The sequence below is a fragment of the Anolis sagrei genome, chromosome 1 (assembly GCF_037176765.1).
Source record: "Anolis sagrei isolate rAnoSag1 chromosome 1, rAnoSag1.mat, whole genome shotgun sequence".
Lineage (NCBI taxonomy): Eukaryota > Metazoa > Chordata > Lepidosauria > Squamata > Dactyloidae > Anolis > Anolis sagrei.
In genome coordinates, this window is record NC_090021.1 from 284058834 (window position 1) to 284075147 (window position 16314).

The following is a 16314-nucleotide window of genomic DNA, read 5'->3' on the forward strand; positions in this document are numbered from 1 at the left end:
ACACCCGGGGCCCACAGATTGAGAAGCACTGCTTATGGTATCCAAAGCTGGATAGTTTCAGAACAATTCGAATGTTATTACATGACAGGCTGACAACAACATACTGAGGCTGAGAAACAACTGTCCCACACTGCATTTTTACAGAATCTTCTCCAAAGATGATGTCGATGATGATGATGATGATGATTATTATTATTTAATTTTTATTTCGAACATTTTTACCCTGCCCTTCTCAACCCCTAGGGGGACTCAGGGCGGCTTCCAATTGGCAATAATTCAATGCCGCATCATAAAATACAAAATAGCAAATATAACAATTAAAAACATGAACAGTAATAAATAAAGATTAAAAAGTATACTTACAATCCATTTAGCTATTGCCAGTCTGGTGGCTATTTATCTAGCCATATATTAGTGATTACTCCACTTAACTTATCCAAATCCACTTCCAAGACATAGTCAAACATTATCAATTGTCCTTTAACCTAATTGCCTGAAGGCAATTATATAATGATGATAATAATCTTTATTTATACCCCGCCACCATCTCACCAAAGGGGACTTAGGGCGGAAAATAAAAATCAGTTGTCTTAAGGTGCTGCCCATTTCTTTTTCTTTTCTTTTATTCTCTCTCCCTTCCTTCCTCCTTTTTATGCCACAAGGGACTAACATGGCTCCTTCTTTGAAAACTACCTGAAAAGGTTTGTTACTGTGGATCAACACAACATCTTACATTTGTGATCTCTCCACAGAGAGGTGACTATGGAGACTGTCATGGAGCCATGTCCTCTTTCCCCTCACTACACCACTGGTGCACTCCTCAAAGCAGAAAATGTATCTTTGTGGCCTCCCACAGCCAATTCCCCTGAAGACTGGAGTTCAAAGCTTTGTAGCTGCCCAGAGAGACCACTCAAAGAGATGTTTGTTTTGTTTCCAGTGTCCTAGCGGATTAGAGTGGCATCCATGGGGATGGTAGTTGAAGAAAATAAGAGAACAAGTCCCTACCCCAAAGCCTAGAATCTATAAACTGGACATGAAAAGATGCATAAGGAGAGGGAAGAAGCAGCAGGTGAAGCAAATGGAGAGAATATGCATGAAATGAAGTGTGATGGGATTAGGGGGTGTATTATATACACAAGGTGGCTTTTGATCCATCTTGCAGGGAAGGTGGGGTATAGTAAAAGTTTCCCCTTGATATTAAGTCTAATTGTGTCCGACTCTGGGGGGTGGTGCTCATCTCAATTTCTAAGTCGAAGATCCAGCGTTGTCCATAGATGCCTCCAAGGTCATGTGGCCAGCATGACTGCTTGGAGCACTGTTACCTTCCTGCCGAAGTGGTACCTATTGATCTATTCACATTTGCATGTTTTCGAACTGCTAGGTTGGCAGAAGATGGAGCTAACAGCAGGAGCTCACCCCGCTCCACGGATTTGAACCACCAACCTTTTGGTCAGCAAGTTCAGCAGCTCAGCGGTTCAACCCGCTCATCCACTGGGGGCTCCTGGAGTATAAATGAAACAAATAAATACAAGCAAGTACTTATAATTTAATTATACCCTGCTTTTTCCTCAACATTAGGACACAAGATGGTTCATGATTAAAATCTGATACAATGAAAACTACAATAAGTCATAATGTTGAAACATTGTATTGTCTTTAAACTATAGCAAGATTAAAAACAATTTAAAATGAGATGGGGGAGTATGGAGCAATAAAGAAGTTGTCAAAATCCCATTTGAATAAAAAGATCTTTCAGTTGCACATCTGGTTTAGGTTTAGTTGCTGTATAGCAGCCCATTCCCATCTGGCACCTGCCCAGATATATTGGATTGTCTAACACATCTGAAGGGCCAGGCTATACTGCACCCTTTGAACACAGGAATTATGTGAAAACTTAATGGAAAAGGTGTGATTGGAGGCTCTTAAAGGGAAGAAGGCAAATGGCATCACACAGATGTTGCAGGAGGCACATCTAAGCATAAGGGAGGGGGAAGCATGGGAGAAAAGGTGGCATTGTCGAAGGGACAATACTCCATTTTCAAAGGGAGAAGGAAACCCCTACATGATCTGTATGATAATTCAATATTATTCAATATTCTCATACAGAGGAAGCAGGAGACTGTATGAGAGTTCGATATTGTTCCTATCACCTCATTCTGAAATCTGTTGGGAATGCTTTATCTGGATATCTTGCATTGAGCGAGTTAAACTAGATGTCCCACGAGGCTTCTTCCAATTCTATGATTCTGTTATTTTATCAGTCATTCCCAGGAGCCCCGGTGGTGCAATGGGTTAAACCCTTGTCCCAGCAGGATGGAAGACCGACAGGTCAGAGGTTTTGAATTCAGGTAGAGCGCAGATGAGCTCCCTCTGTTAGCTCCAGCTCCCCATGCAGGGACATGAGAGAAGCCTCCCACAAGGATTGTAAAACATCAAAACATCCGGGCATTCTCTGGGCAACGTCATTGCAGACAGTCAATTCTCTCATACCAGAAGTGACTTGGAGTTTCTCAAGTCACTCCTGAAAAGAAGTAATTCCCATTGAAAATCATACAGACTTTAGTATATGTAACATGTCAATTTGCATAGAATAAGTTCCAAACTGCAAAGACTCTCATCAGTGCAGGAGGCTTGGCACATTTTTTAATATTCTTCCCATCCTTATTGTTTTATGAAATATTTTGAACCTTATCAATCTTCCACAAGTTACAACACTCTAATAAAAAGGGGAGAATCAAGGCATTCTGGGGAAAAGAAGGAGTTAAGTGTGCCCAGTGAGCTCTTCTCAAATGGCTGTACTTTGTGTCTTTTTACCTCCCAATTTTTTCCTTGCTCCCCCTCCCTCATTTGGTTCCCACTGATTCCACTGAGAAAGAAAATAACTATAGGAGATCTAGACCTGGGATATTGAACTTTTGTTCTGTAGCCGTGTTCAGAAGGCACTTAAGAAAACATCCTTTTTGCACTTAGCACTCATGAAATACTTGCTCCTAGGGCAGCCATACTAATGGGCCTTTCCATCACTTATGAGTGGCAGAGCTTGGAGACTTTGATTTTTTATGGCCTATGCTATAAATGATTGACAATATCTGCAGTGGACCTGCCTCCTCTCTACTATGATAGAGGAGGAACATACCATCCTATAGTTTCTGAGACAAGAGCCACCTTAAAAAGACTTATTCCCAAAGCAATGTCATCAGACTGCAACTCCCATCAACCCTAGGTAGCCTCAACAGTAGTGAAGCCATACAAGTTCACTGTCTCTGTTTCATAATTTTTTTAAATGATGTATTTCTCACTGTCCCAAATTTTCATATTCAGCTAAGGAATCCATCACTAACCCCTGCTTTAGCTACACAGCCTATCTAAAGTGACAAATCTAGTTAATAATAATTACAGTATGAGCCCCATATGCAAGGAAGATACATTTCTGAACTTACCATAAAAAGGATATTGTGGGTATTGAAATACAGGGTTAGTCAAAATGCATAGGCCAATAAGCCATTCAATTGAATGGCTTATTGGCCTATGCATTTTGACTAACCCTGTACTTCTTCTAGAAATTATTATAGAGTATTCTGGAGGATATGAAAAATATCTAAGGAGATTGAAGAATATCATAGAATTACATGTAAAACTCAGAAGAGGCATATTTTGATGGCTATGGGTAGGTGAAATAGTGGGTTTCAGTCTATGTATGTTTATTGTGTACAGAGCAAAGTGAAAAGTGTCAAAATCTACCAGTCAGCATCATAAAAATTTATAACTCAAAGAAGAGTAATATGATGTAATGACAATGTCAATGACAACATGTCACATATTTGTGTGTGTGTGTGTGTTACACACGTGCATGCACACACACACACACATTTATTTATGTTCCACCTTTCTCCCTCAGTGGATTACAACATATACATATATTTACATAGATAGGCATATATAGGCATTTACATATATAGGCAAACATTCAATGCCTTTACAATCATATGCAATGAGACACACAAATATAAACAAAGGCAGAGGCTTCTGCTTCCATTTCTGGCTTCTGGAGGTGGTGCTCATCTCTGGCTCTGGAGAAGTGCTTTCCTCCATTTACAACCTGAGGAGCCTGCGTTGTCACCTCCTGGTTGATAAGATTGCTTTTTTGCACCAAAGCAGTACCTATTTATCTATTCACATTTACATGTTTTCGAATTGCTAGGTTGGCTGACAGACAGGATCACACACCAACTCTTGGATTCGAACTGCCAACCTTCAGGTCAGCAGTTCAGCCGCATAAGGGTTTAACCCATTTCACCACTGCAATTGACTGGAATGTGTCCAGAGGAGGGCGACTAAAATGATCAAATGTTTGGAGAACAAGCCCTATGAGGAGCGGCTTAAAGAGCTGGGCATATTTAGCCTGAAGAAGAGAAGGCTGAGAGGAGATATGATAGTCATATATAAATATGTGAGAGGAAGTCACAGGGAGGAGGGAGCAAGCTTGTTTTCTGCTTCCCTGGAGATTAGGACGCAGAACAATGGCTTCAAACTACAAGAAAGGAGATTCCACCTGAACATGAGGAAGAACTTCCTGACTGTGAGAGACATTCAGCAGTGGAACTCTCTGCCCCGGAGTGTGGTGGAGGCTCCTTCTTTGGAAGCTTTTAAACAGAGGCTGGATGGCCATCTGTCAGGGGTGCTTAGAGTGCAATATTTCTGCTTCTTGGCAGGAGGTTGGACTGGATGGCCCATGAGGTCTCCTCCAACTCTATGATTCTATGATTCTATGACTGCAATTCATTTTGAATGTGTAAGTAAGGTATAAATGCTTATTGCAAACAGTATATTAACAAAATAACATCTAGTCTGAATTACATTTAGGACACTGTGGTATCCTATCTCTTGGGACTTTAATTGCATTTGAATTTAATTTGGAGAAAGCCCTCCCAGACGGAATTAGTTTGGAAATGGAAAAGTGACCCAATATAATACCTGAACAAATGGCTTTATAGGGTCTGAAAAGTAATTTCGCTACGGAAATTGATGAACATAGTAAGGATATGGGAAAGGAGAGAAATAAATGATGAATATATGGGACAATGGACCTTTTTTACTTGTGTAATTCATAACAGGGGAGAGTGTAAGATGCTTTTTGCTCCTTCCTAGTGGTTAGCCAGGTAATAGAAATTCATATTGTCCATTTTTTAGGTTGGAGGAGATATAAGGAAAATATATGGTGTCATTTAGAAGCAGCACAGATATTTATTCAGGATTTACCTTCACTAGCGTAGACCTCTGCAGAGCATTCTGCATATTGGGGAAATAACTAACAATATGTATTTTAGAGGCTTGGTTGAGTCAATCTACTTAAATACCTTTGGGTGCAGAACCAAAAAAAATTGTATGACAGATAATTGTAATAACAGTTCTAGTGGATCCGGTGCACCCAGTCTTATTTTTCCATGTACTCCAGCTATGTGGAACCTCTATAAGCATGTTATTGATGGATGTGTCTAAGTAATGCAGTTATTTAATTCCTTTAAAATAATATTTAAAGTGAAAGTACTAAATGGATGGGTCAATTTGTTGCTCTGTTATTTTTTTTAACAGCTTGGTACAGCACTTTCATGAAAGCATTGTACTTATCAGCCTTTAAATTTTAATACCAGATACTGCCATATGGTTCAAGAGTAACTGAAGGCTAGATTATTATTAATACAGACTCTTACAGTGCTGGGACACTTAGTGATGCCTGTGTGAATCCGTTGTCTCTTAATTCTACTCTATCTGTGGCAGCCTTGCGGGCAGCCTTAGCGCGATTCATTGATATGTCTGTGAATGTCTTCAGCCTCACAGCTATTCACAGAGAGAATAGGAGAGGTGTGTGTGTGTGCATATATATATATCCTGGATGAATTCCTCTTTGAGCAAAGTAGAGCAGTTTTGAGCTAGTTATAGGAGAGTTGAGAGACCCATAGCCCATGGACACATATCAGTTTATCCATTTTTCTACACCTGGATCCTTCTCCTATAAAAATGTATTTGTAGGAGAAAGTTATAAAGGCATAACTGTTGGAGATGGGGAAATGTGTGCAATAACGTTTGTGCCAGTGATTATGTGCCCTCAGGGGACAGTAGATATAGCGATGTAGTCGGGGGTTCCCTGATGTGTTCACTGTTTCTCTTGTTTGTTCTATTGCTTCCTCGCTGATATTTAATCACTCACTTCCTTCCACACACTTACGCTCCCATTCTCTGTCATGTAGGCAATAGTAGCAGGATCCATCTTTGCTCTGTCTCTCTCAAATACACAACAGTTTTGATCTTTGGGTACATCTGCACTGTAGAATTAATGTAGTATGACATCACTTTCAGTGCCATGATTCAAGGTGCATCTACATTGTAGAATCAATGCAGTTTAAAACCAATTTAACCATCATGGCTCAATTACATGGAATCGCAGGAGCTGTGGTTTTGGTGAAGCAACAGCACTATTTGGCAGACAAGGCTAACCATCTTGCAAAACAACAATTCCCATTATTTCATAGCATTGAGCCATGACAGGTAAAATGGCAGTTAAAGTATTATGAAATTGTATTAACTCTACATTATAGCATCATGAGTGCTATGGAATTCTGGGATTTGTCATTAGGTGAGGTGGCAGCAGCATTCTTTGACAGAGAAGTCAAAGACATTGAACCTTGGCAGTTATAGAGATGCCAAACTGCATTAATTCTACAGTTTAGATGCATTCTTCGTTGCAAATGTTGTTCTCTATCAAAAGCTGGGGTAATCAATAACCCACTTTTCTTCCCAATTCCAATACACATTTGATCAATCTTTCCTGCGTCTGAACAGATTGGTTTTCTCCAGTCTTATGTTTGTATCACCTTGGAATGTGCAATCCATTGGACAATGAGCAGCATGTGTTCATAAGAGAGAGACAGAGAAAAAGCAAATGAAGCAAAACAATCAGAAGTAGATGAGAGAATGGATGGATACCCTGTTCCTTTCTGCTTCTTTTGGAAGCTACCTTCAATTTCAAGAAGCAGTTAATGTGCACATAGGGTATCATTTCGACTCAAGTCTTGTTCATACAGATCCTGAATATCCATTCAGCAGTACACTATATATTCACAGTTCAGTATATCATTTTTATGTGGTGAGAGGTGTCAGTACAGTTTGATACAGAGCACTTAGCCATATCCCAGTTTGTCATCACACACCCATACCTTACTGCATGACATTTCAATGTTCTTTTGGTGGCTGTTTTAACACAAAAATCTGTTCTAAAACACTTCTGGGCAGATAAATGGACCACCAGATAGCTTATTATTTATTTATTTATTTATTACTGCGCTTGTATACCGCTATTTCTCAGCCTAAATCGGCGACTCAACGCGGTTTACAACACTACAAAAATCAACAATATTCAGTTTAAAAGCATAAAAAACACATATACAATACAAATTATTGGGCCACCAATAACAATCCAAATGCATCTCGTAACTAGAATCGCAATCCAGCTTCATACATATCACAGTACATTGCTCCTTGGTCAATGTTTATCCTTGGAATCAGAGCTTGCAAATATTACTTTTTGGATTACAATTCTCAGAATTGCCCAATCTGCATGGATCCTAGAAACATTTTTTCCAAGTTAAGTTTGACAGGCATGTCTACATGCATGATTAACTCTGTGTGCACCTCTGTGCATGCACACACTCACACACATACACACACAAACAGATACACATGTTCAAGTTTCCTGTCAATTTATAGCAAACCCATTAATTTTATAGGATTTTCTTAGGCAGGGAACACTCAGATGTGGATTTGCCAGTTCCTTTTTTTTTTTTTTTTTTTTTTTTTGAAATATAGGGTCCTATATAACCCAGAATATCAAGGTAGAAAATCCCACAAAATATATGCTTTGAACTGTATTATCTTAGTCCACACTGCCATATATTCCAGTTCAAAGCAGATAATGTGGGATTTTATTCAGCTGGAAGGAGCCATAGCCATAGCACCTGATATCTGTAGGCAGCCTCCCATCCAAGTACTAACCAGGGATGACTGCTCCCAAGATAAGATATGGTTGGTTGCTTTGGGGACATATAAAGTTGCCTTATACCAGGTCAGACTATTTGTCCCTCTCACTAAATATTGTCACTTCTGACTGGGAGTTACTCTCTAGAGTCTTTCCCTTCATCTGTCACCTGATCTTTTTAACTGGGAATACCAAAAGATAAACCCGAGACTTTCTGAATGCAAGGTATGTGCTTTCCCACTGAGCTACAGCTAATTCCTGGCATGCGATGAAGTCGCTCTATGTGGTTCAAAACCTGTGTTCTAATTTTAGTTGTCTTTGGAAATTCCTGATGTAATATTTCATAACACCTGGCCACGTAGCCCTTCAAAAGGCCAGCTAGACAGTACAAGTGGTGGGCAGTGTGTTCACCCCACTGAAGCCGAGAAAGAAGGACATCCTGAAGGCCTGGCCGGAATCCTTTGTTGAGTTATAGGAAATACTAGGGGTGCAACTACACTGTAAAACAGGCATCCTCAAACTGTGGCCCTCCAGCTGTTTGGGCCTTCAACTCACAGAATTCCTGACAATTGAACAAGCTCAAGGTTGTGAGGTCTGTTGGAAACGAGGCAAGTGGAGTTTATATATCTGTGGAATGTCCAGGGTGGGAGAAAGAGCTCTTGTCTGTTTGAGGTAGGTGTGAATGTAGCAATTGGCCACCTTTATTAGCATTTAATGGCCTAGCAGTTTTCAAGGTCTGGCTTCTTACTGCCTGGAGGAATCCTTTGTTGGGATGTGATTAGCTGGCCCTGGTTGTTTCTTGTCTGAAATGCCCCCGTTTTTTAGTGTTGTTCTTTATTTACTGTTATGATTTTAGAGATTTTTTAATAGTGGTAGCCAAATTTTGTTCATTTTCATTATCAATGCTTCCGGAACATGGCCATAGAGCTCGGAAAACACACAACAACCCTATATGTGAAAAGTTGATCTTGGAAACTGAGACCCCTTCTACACCGCCATATAAAATCCAGATTATCTGCTTTCAACTGGATTATATGGCAGTGTAGACTCATATAAACAATTTCAAAGCAGACAATGTGGATTATCTGCTTTGATAATCTGGATTATACGACAGTGTAGAAGTGGCCTGAGATATCAGACCAAAGAGAAGAAGTGTAATTAATGAAGAAATAAAATACAAAATCTTACCATTTCCCTCTAGGACCAAAAGTTATTTCTTTTAACACAGTTGTAGCTTTGGTCTCCCACAAGAGATGTTGTACCATTTTGTAAAATCCGAGAACAATAGCTTCCAAAAGAATGATTAACATGAACAGCAGAAGCTGTGCAAACGTACACTTTCTATGAAATGCCATTCACCATATTGTTTTGCCTAAACAAGAACCTCTAGTTTCATTTTGAAGTTTGCTCTTGTCAAATTTTGCTGACACGTTTTGAATACCTGAGAAATTCTTATATTGTTTTAAAATGCTTTTAACATCTTTAGGATTCTAACTGAGTTTTCATGTGAAAAAAAAAACACCTTGAATTTTGCTTTAGGTCACCAGTGGGCAGCTCTGGGGGATGGGGCTGTATCCCCTTCCTCAAAGCCATAAGCAGCTGCACCTAACCCTAAGCCCTACCCCAGGCCCGTAGCCAAGATTTTGTTTGGGGGGGGGGTGAGTTTGGTTCGGGGGGGGGGGGCTGAATCTGAGTGAAAGAGGGTCTACCCTAGCAAACCTTTTGTATCATTACCCCAATACCCCCACATTGTTAGGTTTAAGCAGGACACTACCTGCCAAAAACAAAAACCCCTCACTCCTCCCAGGAATTGACTTTTTAAATATGCCCCGGGGAAGCAGGTTATTTAAAATTGCACTTAAATGCGTATCCACACTTCACAGTTATAACATTTTGATACCTCTTCAACTGGCATTGAGTCCATCCTACAGCATACTGGGATTTGTAAATGGATAAAGTCCATATAATTCTCTGCTCAAGAGCTCTAATGGTATAGCACAGGGAAATAGATTAGAGCTCTTTAGTAAATGATTCTAAATACTGAACCAAATTACAAAGCCCATAATTCCATAAGACAAAGCCATGGTGGATCAAGTGATACTATGCTGACATGATTTGGAAAGGCTTCCAAATTAATGCTGTAACCACTACACATTATATGGCATGCTTAATATAGTTTCATAATGAATCTATGCTGCTAATTGATTTTTGTTCGATAACAAGTATAAAAATTGGAAGTCTTAAAGATGTCTTTGAGAAAATGCAAGTATATCTATATCTATCTGATAGTTTGGATTTCTGCAGTAAATTACACTTTCTCTCGAATGTCCACATTTGCTGTAGTTAGCTGAGGGGCTGCATGGCAACCATCACCAGTAATTATATATTTTTTACTTTCCAAAACAGACCTTTTTGTCTGCAGGGTGAGGGGGCAATGAGCAAGGAGTGAATTCACACAGAGAACAACATTATTTGAGGAACCTGACCGTGGCAGCCTCCTTCCCTCCCTCCCTCTTCCTCTCTGACTGCTGCCGTGGCTAATCATTTTCATAGTGTATCAAGATGTGTGAAATTGCTGTTTAATTTTATAAGTGCAATTTTCACCATGAAAGGTGGAGACCTAAAACCTCAATGTCGTCAATGCAATCACAGCTGCAAATTTCTTCTCACTTTGTCAAGTCACTCCACTAACCTCCATTATATGGAAACAGGCAAAGGGGTTTATGTATGGTACCCTGTGGGGTGCTAAGCAAAGTAGGATGAGAGTTTTCTTCATGGAGAAATATTGCTGTTATAAATCAGAAGGACAACCCACTGATAGAACTGAAAGGCAGCAATTACGACAACAGCAGTTGTAATAATATTGATGGTTGTAATGTTGTTGTTGTTTTCAATGCACTCTGGTGCACAGCAAAGTATTGACACACTAGCTTAACAAAAGGAAGTAGTCATCATTCAAACAGGAAAGCCTGAGTAGAACCAATTATGCATATACTTTTTAGGGGATTACTACATAGCTCCAGATATCTGTTCCATCTAAGTCATGAATGGGCAGTCTCCAGCCCTCCAGATGTTGTTAGAATCCACAACCCATCAGCAAAGTCAATTATGAAGAATCCTGGAAGTGGCAATTTAGCAGCTTTTGAAAGACTATGCAGTTTTCCACTTGAATTTAGCTGTGCTGTATGTCCCAGGTGTGGTCTCTTCTCTGATCAGGTGAGGACATACTTAAGGCTGGGCCAGGTCAAGCTCTTCCAGTTATCTTTCCAACCCTTCTTCCTTGAATTTTATGGGGGCTATTTTGTTTTTTTTATTACATTACTTTGTGGGGGCATTGGCATGTGTCATGGATCCAGGATCAGGTCTTCAGTGCATCCAGGCACTGATAATATAGGGAATCCTATCAGGGGACTTGGGGAGGAATTGTGGTCTGGAAGTGTCTTACCCAGACGGGGAGCAGATATTTACCACATCTCTCACTAGTGGCCGAGAGAGACTATGGCTAGCTGGGGTAGCCCAGCAAGTACATCCCACGCTATTCCAAAGGGGATCTAGTACCAGGCCAATCGCTGATCAACATGCAGGTTGGCCAATGCCTGGAACCATACCCATATATGGGCCAACTCTTGTTGAGCTGTTACCAAATAAAGTTGCAGTAGTGGTCATACCCCACAAGGTTTGTTTGTGTGGAAGATAGTTCATGAAATGTCTGGTGGGCAGAAGAACTGAACTTTTGCAGTTATCCGTATATCCGAATCTCTGCATATCCACGGTATCTGCACCCTGCAGTGGCATTTTCCAGTGGAAGTCCTATGGCAGCCATCTTGGGAGCCTCTAAATCTCAGAACAAAGCATGAAGTATGGACAATGGAGACAGCAATCCTGGGACAAATAGGTCTGTATATGGACCTCTCCTGGATTTTTATGCCCCTCACTAAAACCTGTGATTAAGTGCTGTCTGGAGGTGCCCTGAGAGAGTATGACTTGCCCAAGGTCACCCAGTGGGTTTCCATGGCTGAGGGAGAAGTCTCCATAGTCATAGCCCAATACTCACAACACTGCACTGACTGTGTATCATAGAATCATAGAATCAAAGAGCCTCATGGGCCATCCAGTCCATCCCCCTGCCAAGAAGCAGGAATATTGCATTCAAATCACCCCTGACAGATGGCCATCCAGCCTCTGTTTAAAACTCTGTTGTAAACTCAAAAAAGTTTGTTATTTATTGTTCAAATTTCATTTGATTCCAGCTGTTTTCAGGGGACATTCTAATGAGCCAGTAAAACAGGAAAAGACTGTAGAAAATCCCTTGAGTCTGTCAATGCATTCAAGTCCTTCCACTGAGCTAGATTGATAGGAGTCATACTGAGTTTTTTGAAATTGCAATTTTAAATTGCCACCTAACCAAATTTCCCCTGGCAGTACACAATCTGTTAAAATATGAAATATAATGATATAATAAAAGAATGATTAACAACAGAGCAGGTTTAGAAGGAAAACTGGTAGAAGACCATGAAGTTGCCAGGGAAGAAAAAATGCTATCAAAAGCTTGCCTTATAGAACAATTTCACAGAGCTTGGAAAAATAATTGCACAAATATGAAATCTCTTGTTTCACTGCAACTATTAAATAGCAGATTTGTAGATGCTTAGGCTTCTGATTTTTTTAAGATAAACAGAAGCAACAGCTACAGGGGAACACAGGGCCCATCCAGACAGTACCATCATCCCAGGAGCTTTCGCAGCAAACAGGAGGATGGCCAGGTGTCATTCCCTGCAATCAAGGAAGCAATTGCTACAAAAGGCAAAAAACGCAAGATTTTCAGATGCAGAAATATCACGGATTTGAGCCAAATATCTGCAACTTCGAATGTCTGTATGTCCCTGCAATTGGAAATCATGGGATTTGTTCCTGGGTTTTAGATGCTTATTCCTGATTGGCCAGTTCCTAAAAAAGAAGGTGATACTTGAATAGAAGGCAAAAACTTTGTTTGTGTGCCAGAAACTTAACAAAACATGTGGAGAGCACAGTTTCTCTGGCCAAGAATTGAACTTTTGCAATGATCCACATATCTGGACCTCCACATATCTGCATATCCACATCTTGGGGTTTTTAAAAACAACCTGCCAAGGTTTCCGGTGGAAGTTCCATGGCAGCCATCTTGAGAACCTCTAAATCTCACAGCAAAGCATGAAGTCTGGACAATGGTGGCAGAAATCCCGGGACCAACAGGTCTGTATGTGGACCTCTTCTGAAGTCCTGGGATTTTTTGCCCCTGTTTAAAACCCACAATTTACTGCTGCCTGGAAGCGCCCATAGTCTCCCCTGGCAACTCTCTATGGATCCCTTGCCGAAGGCAACCCCCCTCTTTACCTACACACTAATTTCATTGAACTGTAGTTCTAGAAGAAGTGATAAGGGCAAAACTATTCTTAAGAAAGAGTAAAATATTACACAATGTTTAGCAATTTTCTAGATGGATCTTAAGCTCTTTGGCCTTGTGCAGTTTTATGGAGTGCATGTCTTCCAACCATGTAGCATGAAGCTGGCAGCTGAGAATTTGAGACAATCTACTTTCTCATTCCAAATTTGGCAATACTCTTTTGCATCATCTGCCTGATAGAACTACATCCTGTCCTCCAGGATATCTCCAAATGTCATCTCATTTTTTGAGCACAATGAGAGAGAAAGAGAAAGAAAGAGAGATGCTGGCCCACTGTCAGCAGATGTTGTGGCTGGATGCAAACACGACTGAATTACCATTCCATGGGCCAACATGAAAAGGGACATCCTTTCAAAAGCTACATGGCATTCATATCCTTAGCCCTCTTGTTTTAATACAATAGATGGTCTGACATGCACGAGAGAAGCAAAAGAACAGGAAATTGGAAATCCAGCTCCGTGTTGCCTTTCAGCAGATCGTGGAATCACCAGAAACAGACATTCCATCCAACTGCAAACACTGCTCCTTTCTCCTTGGCTTTAGTTAGGCAGCCTGTGTTCAATTTCCTGCCACCAGTTGTTATGTCTGTTAAACAGGAATATGAAGAAGACAAGCTGATTTAGAGATTTCTACTGCAAATAGAATGCCAGATTGTGTGCACAGTGTGTGAGTGGGAAGCAAACATGGGGAAATGTAGACGGCTGTTATAGTTTTCTGTATGGGGACCCTTATGCACAGAACTGCGAGGTTTATTTGGAGCTTTGTTGTACAAAGGAAGAGAACCAGCATTGAAGCAGGTCCATATCACAAAATGCCAGACATATCCTGTTACCAGTCTTCCTTCTCCTATGATAAATCCATCAATATCTGCAAATAGCACAATATTCCTATCACTTACCTATACAACTCAGAACTGCATTGGCTTTTTTGGTTGCATCCCACTATATATTTATTTTTAGTTTGTAATCTAAGACCCCTAGATGCTTTTAAGCAACATGTCACCCATTCTATATTTGTGTACTTTATAGCTTATGGAGATCTACATTTTGCCAGAAGGATATTGCCAAAGGATCTTGACATTTTGAATATAAAGGAAACAGAGGAAGAAAAATAACACTTGTCTGGATTTCCCACTGTGGTTGGTTTGTTGAAAGCCAGAGGTTTATCAAAGGCAGCAGAAGGAAGAGTGGAATGGGCAAGTTTTTGTAATGTAGCTATTGTTGCACTCTGTCTCACAGCATCCCTCAGTATTGCCAACGCTGACTAAGGCAGATGGGAATTACAATCCTATAACACCCGAAGGGCCATAAACTTGTTGATCCTGTCAGTTCCAACTTTCTGTCAAGTTCATTTTTAAAAAATCTGAAGTTGTTTTCATCTTGTGTTTTAAAGGTATTTGCACATTTGTCAAAAATGAATTACCTGGATTTCTTAGTTATATGCACAAGGAAAATTCAATAGGCATATCTATTTCCATCAATGAAAGAACTGTGCTGTTGTCTATGCCTGCCATGCTGTGATTGAAGATGGTCAAGAAACAGACAAGGGGCCTGTCCAGACAGTACCTTTATTGCGGTATCTACTGCAGTAAAGGAGGGGCTGTCCAGACAACATTCTGGACAGTCCTGAATTAATTCATACAAACCAGGAAAACCCTGGTTTGTAGCAAATTAATTAGATAGTGGGTTTATTCCGTGCCTTCTTGGAAGGCACAGGATAAACCCACTATTTCCGGTTCTGGACTGCAGAATACTGTAGTCCAGACAGTATTCCCACAGTTTACTGGGCTAAATAAGCCGGTAAACTGTGAGAATACCCACCCCCTCCTACAAAGCCCCCAGACCCCTTAGAAAAATAATGAAAACTTACCCGGCCTCCATTACAGGCTTCAGCCAGCTCTCCTAGCCTCCCTCCTCCTCCTCCTCTCCTGGTGTCAGGAGAGCTTGCTGAAGCCTGTAATGGAGGTCAAGTAAGTTTTCATTACTTTTTTAAGGAGTCTGGGAACTTGGGGAGAGGGCGATAGGGCCTCCAGATGTTCTCTCAGGCTAGTCCCAAAAGAGCGTCTGGACACCCACTCCAGAAAGCATGCGCTTTCTGGGGTGGGTGTGGATAGACCTGCAGGAAAATCCGTGTTTTTAAAACATGGATTCTCCTGGGATAAAAACCTGTCTGGATCCACCCAAGGTAAGTCTAATGGAGCATTAAAAACCAGGTTGAATACATATAGATTCAAAGACAGCATTTTAAGAGTTAAGCACTGAAATCCCTTAATCTGGACATATGCATCTGTTGGTACTGCTTCCTCTGACATTTAATTTTTTAAATCATGTTATTTCTGTCTTTTTATATAAAAAGTGTGAATATTGCTAAGTTCTTCTCCAAAAATGAACCACACAGAATTACCACCTGTCCTTACTGATAAATACATAACTGCAGGGTGGGATGAAGCCCATATTTCAAAGCTTGGGGATAATTGTGAAGGAAATTTCTTTTTTAGACAACAAATTCCTTGCAGCAGTATTATAGGAGTGATAGCCCAAAGCCCAACTTTGTCACAAGCATACTGATAGGTTTGCATAAGAAGGAACCTCAGTTTAGTTTCAAGATCTAGTTGATCTTGAAGTTGATCTCAGTGGAATCAAGATGGTTGCCCATTTTCTTTATGTCCTGTGTCATCCTCTTTCTAATGCAACACACGCATACACACATGTCTAAATCAATCATATAACACAGTTTCAAACTGCATTATATGTCAGTGTAGATGGGGCCAGGCACAACACAGGATAGATTGTACTTCTTAGATAAATCTATGTTAGACCCTAATCTCACAAATATCTAT